The following is a 16,985-nucleotide window of genomic DNA, read 5'->3' on the forward strand; positions in this document are numbered from 1 at the left end:
ACTTCCACTGTTGGGGTGGGACGTATACGTATGCGTGTGAGGGTAAGGGTCATACTTACACTGTTGGGGTGGGGGTACGCTCCATACGTACGCGTGTGAAGGTACGGGTCGTACCTACACTGTTGGGGTGAGGGCTACGCTCCATACGTACGCGGGTGAGGGTACGGGTCGTACTTCCACTGTTGGGGTGGGACGTATACGTACGCGTGTGAGGGTACGGGTCGTACTTACACTGTTGGGGTGGGGGTACGCTCCATACGTACGCGTGTGAGGGTATGGGTCGCACTTACACTGTTGGGGTGGGGGGTACGCTCCATACATATGCGGGTGAGGGTACGGGTCATACTTACACTGTTGGGGTGGGACGTATACGTACGCGGGTGAGGGTACGGGTCGTACTTACACTGTTGGGGTTGGGGGTATGCTCCATGAATACGGTGGTGGGGGTACGGTCCGTACATATACATCCCCACGCTATGTGATGCTTGTGCGACCCGTACCCAGGCCTTTGCCACGTGGGTACAGCCTTCCCGCCATTGTTGGGGTGACGTAGGTGTGGGCGTGGTATGACTCGTACCCACGCTCTTAAGGCGTGGGTACGGGACGTACCTGTATAGTTGTGTTGCCGGTTTGCGTCGTCAGGCACTTTCTTTGTGGCGGACGCTGGCTTTACTGGACACGCCCCCACCCCCTCGTAGTGACCAGGGCATGGGGGTCAGGTATGTCCAGGGCATGTGTGCTGTGTGACATTGGTGGTGGTTTTGTGGCCTGCCCCTGGTCCTGCCCCCCCCTTTCCCCCCCTTTCCTCCCCTCCCTTAGTTGTTCTGACCTTCTGCGGCGTCTGCGTCGGAACCTGTAGAGGAGGTCGACTGCTATGAGGGCCGGGATGACACGTAGGTTCGGGTCCATGTCTGTCCGTCGCGTACAGGTACTCCTTGTTCGCGTCGTCCTGATTTCCCGGCAGTTTTTGGCAGCCGGAAAATATTCACCGTGCGGGATGACGTCGGTGCGAATCGTAATTCCTGGTTCGTGAATGGCAGGCTGCGTGCGTCCCGACGTCACGTCGGCGCTTTCCCGGATCGCATTTGTATGTTTATTTTCGTCGGTCGGGGTTTTGTACGATTCGTACGGAAATGGTGTTTCCGTGCGAATCGTAATTCCATGTTTGTACATTTTGACGACCGGGTACGCGTCGGACGGAGAATTTGCTCCGTCCGACGGTTCGTACCCGGTTTTTACAGGATCGTGATCGGCACCTAAGAGTGTTTGAAAATAACAATTCTCCATGGCATTGCGGTATACTGGGAACTGCCAATTCTAGAGCTCGGTTATTTCCTGAGCATGTGCATCAGGTAGATTTCTCTTGACCCAACAAAGTGAGCGATGAAGAAGAGTCAGTATGTCATTCAATCAAAAAATGACTGATTGGCATTCCTCTTACTTTTTAATAATTCCATCAGTTGATGTTGATTGTCTGCATGGTCACATTGGCTCGGCGAATGCATAGACACCTGCTTTATAGGGTCCATTAAGCAGAAATACGTTGACCACTTTCATGGGTTTAATTAATCCCCATTTGTGTTTTGTCCTCTACCCACTGGAGACAAGAATTAATCATTGAAAGTACATTGAGAGGTAGTTTTATCTTTTATTTTCCTCTGCGCTCTTTTGCACATGCACACTTATAACCAGTAGGACCCCCTTCTGTATTAAATCCAAAGAGCTCCTATCGTCTAAAGGTAGTAGCCCACACCTCCATTTTCCACAGTAGAAGTGTGAGGAGGGGCTCTATAATGCAGTATGCAGCTCTACGGAGGGTGAGAGCCTACTTACTTCAAAAGTAGAGGACTTTCTATCTATAGGTTTATCTCCTTTCCCATATATCTCTCCTCATTCTCACCACAAAATCCTTGGTTCCCCATACCATTAACTATTTACAACATGAGGTGGGTGCATGTGTGGGGTGATTTTGAATGTCAGAGGGTATAGTCTGCAATACAGAAATCCAATAGCAGTCACCTAGCTAGAGTCATATAATAGAAATATAGAGTGGATAATCAAACATGCCATCATTGTTTTCCCTTCCTTCAACCATGGTGTGATCAAGCTAAGGAAAGCAGACATGCAAAATCCACCTGCCTAGCAGGAAAGCCCAAGACATCTAACACCTGGAAGTGTAGCTGTCCCATCACTCATCTCTTGGTTGGTGTCAATGAGTGTTGAGGAAGCCTCACTATCAAAGTGGTGGCACAAATAGCCCAGGAACGGGGGTTGGCCCAAAAGGGGCCAGTCAGGAGTTGTATGCGAAAGGAAGGAGAGGACTGGACACTAGCCACTAGTCCCAGAAAAAAGGAGGGAAGCAATCCATCAACTAAGGTGGCACTCTAGGGATGAAGGATCACATCCATTGAGCTGTGGCGATAAGAGTCTTAGCAACCTAAAGGCAACAGACTAATAAGTAAGTGCAGGAAGCATTTAGGCCACAGAAGAGATGAGAATACCTGTGGGTCTGTGGGCATGAAAACTGTAATGCTATGGCAAGCTCAGTAACCCACTGCAGTGAGATCCACGTTCTAAAGAAATCGGCATTCAAGAGAGGAAAGAGGTGGTTTGGCAACACAGATTTACTTGCAGAGTGAAAACGCTATAGTGGTAAACCATACAAGAAAAAGGGCATACAAGGCCCTAAATACGACTTATTTAACTAATTCAATCTGTGGTTCTCTGATTAAATATGGATGTAATAAATATATACATACACAAATATCGAAGCAAAAATATAAAATATAAAAATATCGACTCCCTATACTTCAACAGGTAAGTACAATGATATTGAATCAACAATATTGAAGTACAAAATATAGATGTAAAGAATATAGACTTAAAAATATATATAACTTCAATAAAATATATATAATAATACTAATTTTTTAAACAAAATAAATTACATTTAATATTTATTTTAACTAAATGTAACAAATAACCTTGATTTAAAAAAAATTATAAACACACACACACATAAAAATGTATTAACTATTATCTTCATTTAATTTATAAACTTTTTAAATATATATATATATATATTAAATTAAATATCTACATATATCAATAATTTTAAATAAAATAAAACTTTCTATAATTAATTAAAATATTAAACTATTAAAAGAAAAATAAAACATATGTTTTGCAACACAATAAATACAACAGCAGGGAAAATGTTAGATAGCAGATGGGTAAAAATTACTATTCCCACTCCAGTGAATGCAACAGTAGGAAAAGTGCTGGATCGCGGAGGGGTAAAAATGACTATTTCCACTCAAGTGAGTGCAACAGCAGGGAAAGTGTTGGATAGCAGAGGGGTAATATCACTATTTCTACTCCAGTTAGTGCAACAGTAGGGAAAGTGTTGGATACCACACCAATAAAAAGACATCAACATTTTATTTCCTTAATTAACATAATTAATATTGAATTTAAATATATTATTATTAAAAAGATAATAAACATTCATTAATTAAGCATTCTTTAACACTATAGTATCCACAACACACCCCAAAAATTAATAACATAATAACAATTAATTCAAATTAATTAACAAATAATTAATAATTCATCAATAAAAAATAAATTACTTCCCAACCTTCCAACCATTTACACCTATAAACACCACAACACACACCTAAATTAATTAACAACTAATTATCAAACAATTATTAATAAATTAATTTACACATTTAACTCTATAACATCACAATTATACAAATATGAATAAATATAAATTATTCAATACATTTCATATAATTAAATTACGCCCCACCCTATTCCCCTATGAACCCACAACCCGCTACAGAACTAAAAACACAAAATTCAATTTAGAAAAAACTATTCACTACTATGAATATTAAAAAACATTTATATAATGAATTACTTCCCACCTTATTCCCCTATAAACCCACAACCCGCTACGGAATTCAAAACACAAAAAAAATATTAACTACTACAATTTTAAGGCATATAATAAAAATTCTCATACAAAAAAACAAACAGCACACACATAAAATATATACTAAAATACATAACATTAATAAAAAAATCGATATTTTTAACAACTATATTTTTACAAACGTTATTTAATACTTCGATTTTTGATCAATCGATATTACTTACCTAAAAATCGATATTCTTGACCACGATATTCATTCTGTCGATATTGCTGACCCACGATATTTTTACCTTGATATTTGTGCAAATTGATATTTTTACTTCGATATTTTGGCTCTGCACCTCAATCTGTATATCATTAAATATAATATCAATTTACCTAAACAATGTGGTCCTGCTCATTGACCCACACAAGGGCCTCCATCTGCATATCCCAGTACTGGTAACTACCATGGAGCAATGAGAAACCAAGACCAGACACAGCCCAAAACTAAGACCACCTACGGCTCAGCAGAGAAGCTCCACCCACTCAGATGACACCCTGCAAACAATCCTACCCAGGCATTCTAGGAATACCCCATATTCATCCACCCTTAATCAATAAGGGTGGATGAAGAGGAACCAAAATCACCTGAATCCCAGCACAAAACAGGAACACTCAAGGCACTTCCACCAAAAAAGGCCATAAGACCAAACCACAGCATCATCAATATTGCTCCCAACACTGCAGTCCCCAACCCCAAAAACACAAGTCTTTGGCGGTAGAGTCCAGGCGGAAGTGCTTGTCAATCTCTCTTAGTGGGTCTCAGTTCCATGCTTGGCAGACAAGCCTCTTCTTCCATTTCCCCTATACCTCAATCATAAACCCCAAACACAACTCAATTCTAATCCACAGCTCCATCTTTTTCTGGATGGCACAACATTGTCTGGCCACCCGAATGGGGACTCCAGGTCCGGGTGCAGTCCTAAAATCCATGCGATCTGCAATCCTCCTTATTTAGCCATCTTTCTTGCCCTCAGCCAATCAGAGGCTACAGCAGTTGATGAGCCTCACTTGTGCCAGTGCCTGACAATGCTGGAAAGATTGTGATCAGCTTCTATTCTGGGAGCTGCAGTCACATCCAATATGAATATTAGCAGATCATTTTTGTCATTGCTCTTTCAACGTTGTTGGACTGCTGATATTTCCAGCATGAATCCACATGCCTTTTGAATGTGTACATCAATTTTGTCCTTTAACAGCACTTCTATTTCAATAGCTTTGGCAGCGCATTACAATTATGTACTGTACCACCCACCCTGTGCTTTCACTGGGAGCAGCACAACGGTATCAGTACACTTAGATCTTGACCGGAAGAACACACTAGTATACAAGCACTGAAACACCCTCACAGCTGCATTTGCACTCCATCCCTGGAGAACACCTGTTATTCTGGGAGCTGCAACTCTGCCAGTGCATGTACACATCATCTACAGTAGCCTTGGTATCTGAATGTCCCATACACAGCTTCGCTCTTTTACCTCAGTAGAAACATGTGTTATTCCAGTACTGAAACTTTACAAAACAGTAGCACTGATTGTCAATCCTGACCCTTTTATGCCTGCCCCATGCCCTTGACACCTCTGTCCCTGCATTTTAACCCTGCCCTATAGCACTCTTAACACTGTAGTATGGATCCCCAGGTTACAAATCTACACCTATAGTGACGTGCAGTGCACATTGATATAGAAACTATGAGAAAACTGAGTGCATTATCGTAATAATATTGTTGACAAATTACACAGATTTATTGTGTGAAAAACACTAAAATATTCTTAGAATGCCATCGACTCCTTCCACAATGTAAATAAACTAATGAAATTAGGATCTTTGTTGAATCCCTAGAACTCAGTTATCATAGCAGCTCGTTTTGTGGCGAGGAAAATACTTGAAAGTGGATGTAAAAGAAGTACATTCCAGTTAAATAACTGGCAAGTGCATTCCATATGTACACAAAACTATGTAGGGCACTAAGCATTGGCATAGCAAGTAGTTCTTGCCTATGGCTTTGCCAATATGTTTTAGCAATGATGTACACTAGTGTGGTTGCTATTAAGTATGGCTAAAAATTATTTTTGTAAAAAGGTGTTCAGTGAAGTTTTCTAAAGTTGAGTGTAGTGTTGTGGAGCAGCGTGGAGTAAAGTGATGTCAAGTTGAGTTGAGTTGGTATGTTGTGTTATGTAGTGGGGTGTAGTGTTATATTGTGTAATGCAGGGAATAAAGGACCACATTACGATGGTGGGCGGACGGAAAATGGGACCGAAAGCCAGAGGTGCGGTGGAACCACAAGGCTAATTAGGATGCGCCCGTCACACTGGAGGGCGCATTCTTGCCTTTAACATTGTGGCGGCGGTGCTGTAAACAGCACCCGCCGCAGTGTTGAAGGGGCATGTCGTGCACTGCAATGCACAACGTGACGGGCACCATGCGGTGCCTGCCACCTTGTGTATGGCAATAAAGGAGGGTACCAAAGGTACCCCCCAGTGCAGCCACCCACCCCCTATCCCACCCGGGGCCCCCAGCGGCTCCCCAGTTTCATTCTCTGCATGCATTTCCATGACGGAGTCTCCACCATGGAAAGGCATGCCCACCACACTCATCATAATATGGATGGCAGTGCCTGCAAGGCACCGCCACCATATTGTATGCCTTTTCTGCCCGGCAGGCAATCGTGATGATTGTCTGCTGGCGGAAAAAGTGGCAGACGGTCTTGGAATGGAATGGAATGGAAATGGTATTTATAAAGCGCGACTGTCGCTCCGGAAGAAGCATCCTGACGCTGACTGGAAGGGGTATAGAAAGATGGAATGGAGCAGGGTTAGATGGTGTTCCGTACATACTCGTCAGAAAGGCTAAAGATCCATGTTTTCAGTTGTTTCCTAAATTGGCATTCCTTGGTGAGGGATCTCAGATGCTGGGGCATAGCGTTCCATGCCTTGGAGGCAAGGTGAGTAAGAGTTTTTCCCCCTTTGGTTTTTAGGTTGAAGTTGGCTAGTGTTATTAGTTTGTTGTTGGAGGATCTCAGGGTCCTCTGGGGGTTGTAGTGGGGATAGCGTTTGATCAGGTACTTGGGGCCAGTGTGGTTGAATGCTCGGAAAGCCACGGTTAGGTCTTTCCATCCTCCGCGGTACCCCCGCCATGGTAATATGGTGGGGGGTAAATGGCGGTTGGACGGGGAATTATGGCGGTCGGATCACCAACGCCGGTCGGGCGGTGGCATTCCGCTCGCCATCATAATGGCCCCCATAGTGTCGTATAGTGAAAGGGAGTAGAGTTGAGTACATCATTAGAGTGGAGAAGAGTTTGAGAGTAGAGCGTGGCAGGGCGCATGTAAATGGTTCACCCCTCCTGCACTAAGCAAGAGTCCAATTTGCTGCAATTAAACCAGTACACAAAATCAAAATAACCATGGCGAGCTTGCCTGAAAATCAAGCTGCAGCAACCATTATGTGGCATGACTACCCGGATTTACTTGAATAGGTTCAAGCTCCTTACTGCACTCAGTGTGAACCTGAGCAAGTAGCTGCGGTGATCTGTTATATGTCCAACCAGTCACTTCACCGAAGCAGTGGCATGCGTCTTGGACCTCAGCTTGTACTATTTGAACCCCTGTAGAGAGAGCATCTGAGACCAGAGCTTTGAAGTCTGTATTCAGAGTTCAAAGCACTAGATCTCATGAAGTAGGTGACCCAATTTTGGCCACCCTGGTCACTAAGACCACCTCTCAGCCTTCCATACTAAATGAAGAGTTGGTCAGACAGTAGAGAATACAAACCAATAATTGTTTATTCAGATACACTCAGAGTGGAGCCCCATCTGCCCAGTGGCAAGGAGTGGTACAATGGGACCTGAAATCGACAAGCATAAAGATACATTATGTACGTTTCATAATCAAGTGAAGGCACGCCCACAATGGAATTTCCCAGGCAGGTACAGTTAGTCAGTGAAACATAAGGAAGGCAATTCAGAACTCAAATCTTTTCACACAGTTGCACAACTCAAAGGCCTTCCAATAGACAAGTGGGAGAGGGCCTCTATCTGGTGAGAAAGCTATTTTCTGACATGAACAATGTGCTCATTACTAAAACAAAACCTATCTGGAGAACCTATCTGGAGAAATTAAGCCTAATAGGGAGCATTTCTCGGAATTACACAAGAACAGCCTAAAATGGTGCCCGCATAGAAAATGGCACAGCGAATGCTAACTTATATGAAGCATCATGTTAGCCTAAACAATTTCTATTTCATCAGACCCTCCTTTTAGCATGGCTTAAGACATTTTCTAGGAAGCAAAAGCTAACAATGATAATAAAAATGCATGAATAAACAATTATGAGCATTCCATATTATCAGCATCAGGAAGTGAAACAATGAGAAGAACTATCGAAAATCCCCTCTTCAATGGCCATCATATCATCAATATCCTTCTGTATCATTTTGGCAGCATTGGTGTCGTGAATTGATATTTTTAGGACTGGTACAATAAGAAAAACACATAGGCAGGCATTGAACAAAAACACCAATATGGCAATGAGATAAATCACTTTCTCATGGATCCAGCGACCAGCTGCCAAGGAGAGACCAACTCCAATTTCCACTTTCAATTCCCTTGACATTCTCAAGAGTATCTAAAATATGCTTGGCAATATTCTTTTCCATATTTGTTATCCGGACTACACACTGATCGCCAACTTCTGCACACACACCACCACTCTTAGCCAAGATAAAATCCACTGCATATCTGGTCTGTTCGAAACATACCTGCATATTCACCAACTGGGTGGGGATGTCACGCAGAGCTGCCACAGTCGTGTTGGATAAAATTTGCCACTTACATCCAAAATACTCTCGAGCCTTTTCACCTCTCACCATGGCATTCCACCCAGTGTAGAAATAGAAGACATGATGTATCCAAAAGTAATACCGTTGCTGTAATTGTTTATCTCCATATCTGTCACACCCTCACAGAACTCTTTCATCACTGTTCTTTTTACCCATTTTACTTTAGGTTTTTCACGTTTACAGGGCACACCCAAAGGAAACACCATCCCAAGGGCAACATCATTTGTCCCGTTATGAACATTAGAGTAAGTCCCATTAGACAGAAAGAAAAACCCTGGGTGTGCATAAATTGGCCTATCATAATCCACAGAATATCAGGTATTCATTCCAAAAGTGCTTGGATCGTCTGCTTTCACCAGAGAGACTGTCTCTTTATACAATACTAATCCTGAACAATTTATATACAATGAAGTGTCAGTACTATTGATAGTAGGACAACAAGCAGGATAATACCCAGATTGCCGGGGAAGTGTCAATTCCTGGTAATGCCAACCCACCAATGTTATGTTCTGTTCTACCATATAGAAATTATCACAATATGTATTATTGTCGCAGCCGGGGCAACCCTTTCCCAATTGTTTTCGATGGTACATGCATGGTCCTGAGTAACCAAATACAAACACTCCTTTTACCTCTACAAAATCCGGTGGTTCAGTATATGTATAATTTACCAGTGACAATGGATATGCCGTCCACAAACTAGTGACAGAATCAGTGGGGTAGCAAGCTGTCCCATTACCAAAGAATCTCTTATGTGTCTCCAAAAATATATTACTTGAGGCTACTCTCTTATTTCTTTTCGGGGGAAAGCCTTTACTGTGTGAAGGTGCACTGTAAGCATTCTCCGAAACCCACAATACCCCACATAAGATTATCATCAGCAAGACTGCAGAAACAACAGAAATCAATTTGCGTTTTCGGGTCCACCTTGCCCATCACATTATGTTGGGCAACAAAAACCATCGTCTGATCTTCCTTGGCAACCTTTCTACCAACGGAATGCATAATAAATTGCAGATAGGCAAAAACGCAAAGAAAATACACGTTCCCAGTGTCCTTCAGAGCCTCGCTGGTACAGGCTCCTATTGTTCATCAAAGTTGGCGCCCTTGAGCACGAGCGGTGGAGTTTGCTCTGTCCTAAGCTCTTTCAATCTATCCCAAGTCGAAAAAGGTGGAATACCTGGAGGGTATACGTCTATTGTCCCTAGCTAATGTTCCATCAAAACAATAAAACAAATACACATTTCTATGCTGATTTCTGTTAATCTTGTTGGTACTGAAATAAGTACTACCTATCTTGTGCAGTCCGTTCCTAATCTTTATTTCCCTTGGACTCAGCATCCCTCAGCCGAGGGCGCAAATTGTACCTCGTAGCTCCGGGCACCATATGATCACTGAATAAAGGCTCTGGAACAGCACAAATTTCTGGGGGAACAGCCTCGTTTACAACCTCATTATTTTCCCCATCGGTCTTTGTCCATACTAGCTGGGCATCGCTGAAGTGGACAAACCTGGGGACCTGCTCAGACTTCGAGTCAGTAATGAGTTTTTTTACCCACTGGGCATACGGTAGGGTAGGGGGATCCTTTTACAATGGGTGGCATGCAAACAGTTCTGTTGACAGCAACTTTCACAGCCATCCGTGTCACCAACAGGACTTGTTATGGTCCCTTCCAGTGTAGCTCTAAACTTTTATTGCGCTGGAAGGTCCTTAGAAGTGCATAGTCACCAGGCTGAATACCATGGCCGGGTGCCTCTTGTATAGAAGGTATAGACTCGCATCTGTTGGCAAATAGAACGTAAACTTTTGGTTAGCTGGCCAAGATAGTCAATCAGTACAGGGTATTCAATATCTGAAAACCTACGAGGACGCGGAATGCCCCAAACATTCGCAGGCGTCCGAACACGATCTCATAGGGTGACAATCCTGTGCGAGAAAGAGCTGTGGTTCTTGTCAAAAGAGCTAGTGGCAAAGCATCTGGCCACTTCAGCCCTGTTGTCTCCTGAATTTTTGCTTGCTTCAGTTTGAGAGTACCATTGTACTTCTCAACTAAACCAGCTGACTGTGGATGATTGGCAGCATGAAATTTCTGTTGGACGTGCAAACCTTCAAAAATCAATTTTAATCACTTTTGCATTGAAGTGACTTCTGTATTCACTCCAAATAGCTTGGGGCAAACCGATCTGGGGAAATACTCCTTAGGAGTACCTTTGCAGTCGTAATAGCCGTATTGTCTTTGGTAGGGTAGGCCTCAACCCATTTACTGAATGCACATACAACCACCAAAACATATTTCAGATTATTGCATCCCTCTATCTCAAAATAGGCCATTTGAAGGACCTCAAAGGGGAAAGTCAGGGGTGCAAAATTACCAGCTGGTTTATGGGTACCCTTCCCTGGATTACGCATTATGCAGACGATGCAATATGTTACCAAATGCGTAGCTGTTTTGGCAATGTTATCATTATGCCACACAGGGGTTAAAAATTTACAAATGCCTTTCGCACTAATGTGAGCTGGACTTTCCTGTTTCGCAGATTTGTCAATCCAACACCCATCCTCATCCAACTATGCTGTACTCTCCTACCATTTCGCTAATTCCTCTATTGTGGCTTTGCTCTGAATCTCCTTTACACTCTTAAGGGTGTTTTAAAACATGACAACCTCAGGAAACCATCTATTTGACCTGCAACTAACATGAGTTTCATTTTACTTCTGGCCATTTCCTTAGATACTTGATCTACAAAGGCATTTCCTCCACCAACATCATCCGTAACTTTCCTATGACCACTACACTTGATGATAGCCAATTTCTTGGGGAATGTTAAAGCAGACAAAAGTCCTGATATAAGGTGCCCATGCTGAATCTTGGCACCATGGGAAGTAAGGCACCCTCTTTCAGCCCATAGTCCCCCAAAATTATGGACGACCCCAAACGCGTACTGGCTGTCAGTATAAATAGTAACAGTCAGTCCTTCACTCAATTCATAAACTCGGATAAGGGCAACAAGCTTGGCAGCTTGAGCTCACTGATCGGAAACCCGTGATGTCTCTACCACTGTTCGCAATGTGGTGATAGCATAAGCTGCAGTGGTTGTGCCATCTGGTAACTTAAAACAAGAGCCATCAACATATAGTTCTCCTTGGGGGTCAGATAAGGGAATATCAGTCAGGTCTACCTGTCCCATCGTCTCCTCTTCCGTCCAGAAAATACAGTCTTGTTTAGCATCTGCATCATCCTCGGAAGGGAGGGGTAGTAACATGGCTGGATTCAGAAATAAAATGAAAAAAAAGCATTTATTAAGTGCGTAGCTACCCAGGGGCATCCCAGCGCTAACAGCCGTAAAAACAGTAGACAAGACAACCACACTAAGAGGAGAGCCAAGTTTTCAGAAGTTTACGAAAGGCCAGATGATTGGATTCCCTGCATAATCGAAGTGGAAGTGTATTCCACATCCTGGCAGCATTGTAGGAAAATAGGCGGCCACCACTTCTAGTCTTGTTGATCCTGGGAACTACGGCAAGCTGCAGGTTGTCTGAACGCAGGCGTCTATTCGCAAGGTATGGTAGGACAATGGAGCGGTTGATGGACGGTCCCTTCCCTGCTAGCTGGCCTTAAAATTAGTTCTCTCCTGAATAGGAAGCCAGTGAAGAGATTTCAGTGCTGGTTTCGCAGCTTGATGGTTCGGAATTCCAAGAAGCATCCGCCTCCGCAATTTTGCACCGTCTGGAATTTTGAGATGGAAGCACGCAGGGCTCCTAAATAAAGAACATTCCTTTAGTCCAGGCGAGAAAGAATGAGGGCCTGGACCATAAGCCTTCTTGCAAGGAAGGGAAGAAGCGGGAGGACTTTCCGAAGCATCCTTAGGATGGCGTAGAAGGAGGTCGCCACATTCCGTGCCTGTACCTTAAAGTCTCGATCAAGTCAGATACCTACACTTTTCATCTGGGTCTTGGGAGAAGGAATGGAGCCCAGACAGGCTGGCCACATACCTTCTGCTTTAAGAAAAGAAGAATTTCCTAGTAGCATCATCTCTGTCTTTTCTCCATTCAGTTTCAAATATGAATGATTCATCCACTTGGCTACCTCCTCCAAACAAGGATTGAAGCCAAGAGAGGAACTGTCAGAATGGTTCAGTGCCACAACAAGTTGAGTGTTGTCTGCGTAGGTCACTATATGAACCCCAAAAGGAAGCACAATCTCCGCTAGCGGGCTCATATAAACATTGAATAGGGTTGGACTCAAGGACGATCCCTGCGGAACCACTCAGGCAAGGGGCATCCATTTTGAGGTGACATCACTTTCAAAAACCTGAAAGGATCTATCTTCCAAGACTGGTTGCAGCCATACTAAGGCTTCCCTAGTCACCCCCAAATTTCTGAGTCTATGAACCAAGATTTGGTGATTAACAGTGTCGAAGACTGCACTGAGGTCCAAAAGGATTACAACAGTGGTGCTTCCAGCGTGCAGAATCTTCTTAGACTCTTCGACTACTGCTAAGAGGGCAGTTTCTGTTCCCTGTAGCGGTCGAAAGCCAGTCTCTGAAGGGTGGAGAAGATTGTGGGACTCCAAGAATGTAGAAAGTACTGAATTAACATGTTTTTCCACAATTTTACAGATTCCCGGGAGAAGCAAGATGGGGCGATGGTTTCCCAGGAGATCAGGATCAAGACTAGGCTTTTTTACCAGCGCCTTCAGCATAACACTTTTCCACAGAGGGGAATTACTCCAGTAGAAATGGAGGCATTAATCAGCTCCAATATAATAGGGGAGACAGTTCCGGACGCTTGTTCGAAAATATTAGGTGGAGCTGGGTCTCCATGCGATCCACACTTCACGAGCTCCGTGGTGGTTTTGAATGACTCAGAGTCCATCAAGGGAATTACCTCCAAGTGTTCCCTGATCTGAGGACTAATATCCAATGTTTGATGATTTCTTTGGCCACCTGCAAGGGGGAGTGATGTATAAATGGCTTGCATTTTGTCATAAAAGAACTCTGCCAGATTGTTTCAATGTAAGCCGGAGGCGTCAGATCTGGCTGGAGATAGGGGGTCTCTAAGCAGTTTTTAGCAATGCGGAAAATCTCGCCAGGGGAATTAGCTGCCAAAGAAATTCTTTCTTCATAGTATAAGGCCTGGGCCAGTTTGATTTCTGCTTTACACATTTTAATGGCCTCCCTATATTCTTGTTTCTTGCTTAAGTAAGGAGAAATCCTCTCTCCAAATTCTTTCGAGTTTCTTGCAGGTTTGTTTTTGCTCACGGAGCTTGGAAGAATACCATGCCATTCTATTGGTCCCAACTTTAGTCTGGGTCCATTTCCTCAGGCAAACCTGGTCTAGTGAACTCTCCATCCAATTTTTAAAATTTTCATTAGCAATATTAGGATCTGTGTCCGGGATAGGCTTAGTATTTTCTAAGGCCAAGATCCACTTTTCTAAAGGGAGTTTAGGCCAATGACGTGACAGGATTCTAACCGGCCTGGTAGATAGAGTGGCGCAAGTGGGGGTCCAGATGAATGGATTAAGAAAATGATCAGACCAGGGCACTGGAATGGGGTCCCTTCCTATTAATTCATCCATGTTGGAGAAAATAGGATCTAGTACGTGGCCTTTCACATGGGTCGGATTAATAACCTTTTGTTTAAACTGATAGGCTGCAAGGTCATTAATTATCTTTGATGCTGCCACATCTTGGACGCCTCCGGTCAGGGCCAGGGGCCACAACCGCTTTCTCATTTGCTACAAAGAGTTATTTACTTCAGAGTGGCACATCTCTTCATCGTAATGTGTTTAGCAAACAATGTCAATTCATAACCAGTTAGACGTGCACTGGTGAGGTGCTGTGTCTTTGTCTTATTCAAAAGTGTATCCACAGCATGGGGTACCATAACTGTGAGGTCAGTATCAAGTACAAGTCCAGCCGATAGCCTGATTGAAGTGATCACGGCTGCTACCACTCTCAGGCAATTTGGGAGGGTCCTAGCGACAGGGCCAAGCACAGCAGAAAAATAAGCACAAGGCCTTTGTTTATCGCCAAATGTTTGTATTAAAATATAAAGTGCACAGCAAGCCATCTCATGGACATAGAGCACAAACGGTTTAGCATAATTAGGTGTGCAAGTAAAGGAGCCGAACAAAACGCAGTTTTCAATTGTTCAAAAGACTGCTGACATTCGGGTGTAAAAGGCAAAGGCTCATGCACTGCTTTCGTTGTTAATGCAACCAAAGGTTTTATTAGTAACAAATAATTTGGGATCCACTCTCGACAGTAGGAAGTACTACCTATAAAAGCACAGTCATCTTTTTGAATTTGTGAAATGGGTATTTTAACAATAGTACTGATATGCTCAGGGGTCAAACTCCTACCCTCCTTCGACATTAGGTGACCTAGATAGGTAACTTCCTCTCAACAATACTGAAATATGGAAAGGGATACTTTGTGTCCATGATGAGCCATATGTAACAACAGTTTGACTGTACCATCCTGACAACCCTGCTCCGTATCAGAAGCAATGAGCAGGTCGTCGACATATGAACCAATACTTTACCTGGAGGAAGAGATAAAGAATCCAATTGTCTTTTTAGTGCTTGACTATAAATACTAGGACTCTCCATATAGCCCTGAGGTGCTCAACAGAATCTAAATCTTCTGCCGGCCAGGGTAAATCCGAACAAATACCTACTGTCTGGATGAATGGGGATACTAAAAAATGCACTGTTCAAATCATTTACAGAAAAGAACTTAGCAGTAGATGGAATAATCATTAGGAGCGTAGTGATGTCAGGAACCACTGGAAACTGCGGAACCACAATTTTATTAACCTCTCGCAAATCAATCACAAAGCAATAAACATCATCTATAACATCAGGAGAATCCAAAGGTACCCTCTTAAGGACTAGAAGAACAGGGCTATTACAAATATTGGCATACGTCCCCTCAACTACTCCCTTTTGTATCAACTCTCGGTAAATCTGAAGAAGGGCCTGTTCACCTGCCTGTGGTATTTTATACTGAGGAATACGGGGTAGAACAGCATTCTCTTTAAGTCGTATAGAAACTGGTGGTATATGCAGCAAACCCAGATCCGTATCACCTGTTGCCCACATTGTGGGTGGCACCTGAGCAAATTCAGCAGGAAGGGGTGCATCCTGAGACAAACACTGCTGAATGCTCATATCCAGACCCATAGTAAAATAAACACCAGCAGGAGAACAATAAATAGTAGCATGCAATTTCTTCAATAAATCCAAACCCATCAAGTTTTCATCACATTCAGAAGTTGGAAGAAACAGAGAATCCACAGTAAAAGGACCAATGGTAAGGGCAAGGGGGGGTGAAATGGGGCTTACAACCGGTATTCCTGAAAAACCTACTGAAACATTACTCTAGCCAGACAGAGCCGCCCCAGGAACCAAATGACAGGCAGCAGATCTTTTTGTAGCACCTGTAGCCACCAAAATGTATTTCGTCGGTCCCTGCAAATCAGCCTTAACATATGGGCCATGCTGATCTACAGGTATATATACTGGTACCGTACCCTGTCCCTGGCTTTTCTAGCTGTGAGTCCATCCCAGTCACATCATCAAAATCATAATCATCATGATAATACGGACCATCCTTGGAATTGTTAAAATGATTATCGGAGCAACCTACAGAAGCTGTATTGACTTGCTGTCTGCCCGCACCACGCCCTTTACCACCAGAACCCCGTCCCCGTGGGGAAGAAACCTTTTGAAAAAGTGCGGGGACTCGCTACGCCAATGGCCCTCCTCCTTACAATACGCACACTGGTTTGGCCCAACGTGGTTGCAGAAGGCTGTCAAGTATGTGGCAGCTGTCGAGAAGGACCACCTCGTCCTCTAGTATTCCCTCGAAATACTTGCTGCAACAACACCTATGTTTTTAAATCCTTATATTTCTTATCTGTTCTATCCTTTTCCTCCTGATCAAGGTGTTCATAATATTGAGCCATGTTCAAAATAACAGAAGAAGAAGACGTAGAGCAAGTACTCTCAGATGCCTGCAATTGAGTCATTATTTCAGGAAGAAGACCTGAAACAAATCTGTCGACAAATGATTGAAGTTCTTCCTCAATAGACATATCCTGTCCACTATAGTCCAAAAACGTGTCTTCAAACCGAGTAAAGAAATCAGACACA

Source organism: Triturus cristatus, chromosome 2_2, assembly GCF_964204655.1.
Source record: "Triturus cristatus chromosome 2_2, aTriCri1.1, whole genome shotgun sequence".
In the NCBI taxonomy this organism is placed as follows: Eukaryota; Metazoa; Chordata; class Amphibia; order Caudata; family Salamandridae; genus Triturus; species Triturus cristatus.